Source organism: Hippichthys cyanospilos, chromosome 9 (assembly GCF_059441005.1).
Source record: "Hippichthys cyanospilos isolate Australia breed blue-spotted pipefish chromosome 9, RoL_Hcya_1.0, whole genome shotgun sequence".
In the NCBI taxonomy this organism is placed as follows: domain Eukaryota; kingdom Metazoa; phylum Chordata; class Actinopteri; order Syngnathiformes; family Syngnathidae; genus Hippichthys; species Hippichthys cyanospilos.
Window position 1 is genome coordinate 3,512,501 of NC_142377.1, and position 2,500 is coordinate 3,515,000.

Genomic DNA, 2,500 nt, shown 5'->3' on the forward strand with positions numbered 1-2,500 from the left:
GGGTAGTATGGCCGTAAGCTGTCACAAAAACTAAAAAGTCTTGCTTTATAAGAGGCAAAAGAAGGGTGTGAACCATTTAAAACAAACCAATTTGTAAGAGATATCTCTGGTCCTATTTGGAAAATGTGTAAAAGCTTACAGCACCTGTTATTCCCAGGCGGTCTCCCATCCAAGTACTAATCAGGCCCAACCTTGCTAAGCTTCCGAGATCAGACGAGATCGGGCATTCTCAGGGTAGTATGGCCGTAAGCTGTCACAAAAACTAAAAAGTCTTGCTTTATAAGAGGCAAAAGAAGGGTGTGAACCATTTAAAACAAACCAATTTGTAAGAGATATCTCTGGTCCTATTTGGAAAATGTGTAAAGGCTTACAGCACCTGGTATTCCCAGGCGGTCTCCCATTCAAGTACTAACCAGGCCCGACCTTGCTAAGCTTCCGAGATCAGGTGACATCGGGCGTTCTCAGGGTAGTATGGCCGTAAGCTGTCACAAAAACTAAAAATTCATGCTTTATAAGAGGCAAAAAAAGGGTGTGAACCATTTAAAACAAACCAATTTGTAAGAGATATCTCTGGTCTTATTTGGAAAATGTGTAAAAGCTTACAGCACCTGTTATTCCCAGGCGGTCCCCTATCCAAGTACTAATCAGGCCCAACCTTGCTAAGATTCCGAGATTAGACAAGATCGGGCGTTCTCAGGGTAGTATGGCCGTAAGCTGTCACAAAATCTAAAAAGTCTTGCTTTATAAGAGGCAAAAGAAGGGTGTGAACCATTTAAAACAAACCAATTTGTGAGAGATATCTCTGGTCCTATTTGGAAAATGTGTAAAAGCTTACAGCACCTGGTATTCCCAGGCGGTCTCCCATCCAAGTACTAACCAGGCCCAACCTTGCTAGGCTTCCGAGACCAGACGAGATCGGGCATCCTCAGGGTAGTATGGCCGTAAGCGCTTACATAAACTAAAAATTCATGCTTTATAAGAGGCAAAAAAAGGGTGTGAACCATTTAAAACAAACCAATTTGTAAAAGATATCTCTGGTCCTATTTGGAAAATGTGTAAAAGCTTACAGCACCTGTTATTCCCAGGCGGTCTCCCATCCAAGTACTAACCAGGCCCAACCTTGCTAAGCTTCCGAGATCAGACGAGATCGGGCATTCTCAGGGTAGTATGGCCGTAAGCTGTCACAAAAACTAAAAATTCATGCTTTATAAGAGGCAAAAAAAGGGTGTGAACCATTTAAAACAAACCAATTTTTAAGAGATATCTCTGGTCTTATTTGGAAAATGTGTAAAAGCTTACAGCACCTGTTATTCCCAGGCGGTCTCCCATCCAAGTACTAATCAGGCCCAACCATGCTAAGCTTCCGAGATCAGACGAGATCGGGCGTTCTCAGGGTAGTATGGCCGTAAGCTGTCACAAAAACTAAAAAGTCTTGCTTTATAAGAGGCAAAAGAAGGGTGTGAACCATTTAAAACAAACCAATTTGTAAGAGATATCTCTGGTCCTATTTGGAAAATGTGTAAAAGCTTACAGCACCTGTTATTCCCAGGCGGTCTCCCATCCAAGTACTAATCAGGCCCAACCTTGCTAAGCTTCCGAGATCAGACGAGATCGGGCATTCTCAGGGTAGTATGGCCGTAAGCTGTCACAAAAACTAAAAAGTCTTGCTTTATAAGAGGCAAAAGAAGGGTGTGAACCATTTAAAACAAACCAATTTGTAAGAGATATCTCTGGTCCTATTTGGAAAATGTGTAAAGGCTTACAGCACCTGGTATTCCCAGGCGGTCTCCCATTCAAGTACTAACCAGGCCCGACCTTGCTAAGCTTCCGAGATCAGGTGACATCGGGCGTTCTCAGGGTAGTATGGCCGTAAGCTGTCACAAAAACTAAAAATTCATGCTTTATAAGAGGCAAAAAAAGGGTGTGAACCATTTAAAACAAACCAATTTGTAAGAGATATCTCTGGTCTTATTTGGAAAATGTGTAAAAGCTTACAGCACCTGTTATTCCCAGGCGGTCCCCTATCCAAGTACTAATCAGGCCCAACCTTGCTAAGATTCCGAGATTAGACAAGATCGGGCGTTCTCAGGGTAGTATGGCCGTAAGCTGTCACAAAATCTAAAAAGTCTTGCTTTATAAGAGGCAAAAGAAGGGTGTGAACCATTTAAAACAAACCAATTTGTGAGAGATATCTCTGGTCCTATTTGGAAAATGTGTAAAAGCTTACAGCACCTGGTATTCCCAGGCGGTCTCCCATCCAAGTACTAACCAGGCCCAACCTTGCTAGGCTTCCGAGACCAGACGAGATCGGGCATCCTCAGGGTAGTATGGCCGTAAGCGCTTACATAAACTAAAAATTCATGCTTTATAAGAGGCAAAAAAAGGGTGTGAACCATTTAAAACAAACCAATTTGTAAAAGATATCTCTGGTCCTATTTGGAAAATGTGTAAAAGCTTACAGCACCTGTTATTCCCAGGCGGTCTCCCATCCAAGTACTAA

The 2,500-nt window shown here is 42.5% G+C and overlaps 2 non-coding genes and 10 pseudogenes across 2 annotated transcripts in view; all 12 read right to left on the reverse strand.

The window, feature by feature from the left end:
• LOC148418360 (5S ribosomal RNA) overlaps positions 1 to 19 on the reverse strand; it is a 119-nt gene extending 100 nt beyond the window's left edge. The window contains exon 1 of the ribosomal RNA XR_015866815.1: positions 1 to 19. This exon is cut by the window's left edge and continues 100 nt beyond it. This is a non-coding gene — a ribosomal RNA (5S ribosomal RNA).
• Positions 20 to 132: 113 nt separating this feature from the next.
• On the reverse strand, positions 133 to 251 carry LOC148418361 (5S ribosomal RNA; annotated as a pseudogene).
• A 113-nt stretch (positions 252 to 364) lies between these two features.
• On the reverse strand, positions 365 to 483 carry LOC148418362 (5S ribosomal RNA; annotated as a pseudogene).
• A 113-nt stretch (positions 484 to 596) lies between these two features.
• LOC148418363 (5S ribosomal RNA) lies at positions 597 to 715 on the reverse strand (annotated as a pseudogene).
• A 113-nt stretch (positions 716 to 828) lies between these two features.
• Positions 829 to 947, reverse strand: LOC148418364 (5S ribosomal RNA; annotated as a pseudogene).
• Positions 948 to 1,060: 113 nt separating this feature from the next.
• LOC148418365 (5S ribosomal RNA) lies at positions 1,061 to 1,179 on the reverse strand (annotated as a pseudogene).
• A 113-nt stretch (positions 1,180 to 1,292) lies between these two features.
• LOC148418366 (5S ribosomal RNA) lies at positions 1,293 to 1,411 on the reverse strand. The gene has a single exon (XR_015866816.1). It is a non-coding gene; the product is annotated as a 5S ribosomal RNA (ribosomal RNA).
• A 113-nt stretch (positions 1,412 to 1,524) lies between these two features.
• On the reverse strand, positions 1,525 to 1,643 carry LOC148418367 (5S ribosomal RNA; annotated as a pseudogene).
• A 113-nt stretch (positions 1,644 to 1,756) lies between these two features.
• LOC148418368 (5S ribosomal RNA) lies at positions 1,757 to 1,875 on the reverse strand (annotated as a pseudogene).
• Positions 1,876 to 1,988: 113 nt separating this feature from the next.
• LOC148418369 (5S ribosomal RNA) lies at positions 1,989 to 2,107 on the reverse strand (annotated as a pseudogene).
• A 113-nt stretch (positions 2,108 to 2,220) lies between these two features.
• On the reverse strand, positions 2,221 to 2,339 carry LOC148418370 (5S ribosomal RNA; annotated as a pseudogene).
• A 113-nt stretch (positions 2,340 to 2,452) lies between these two features.
• The window catches only part of LOC148418371 (5S ribosomal RNA), a 119-nt pseudogene continuing 71 nt past the window's right edge, over positions 2,453 to 2,500 (reverse strand).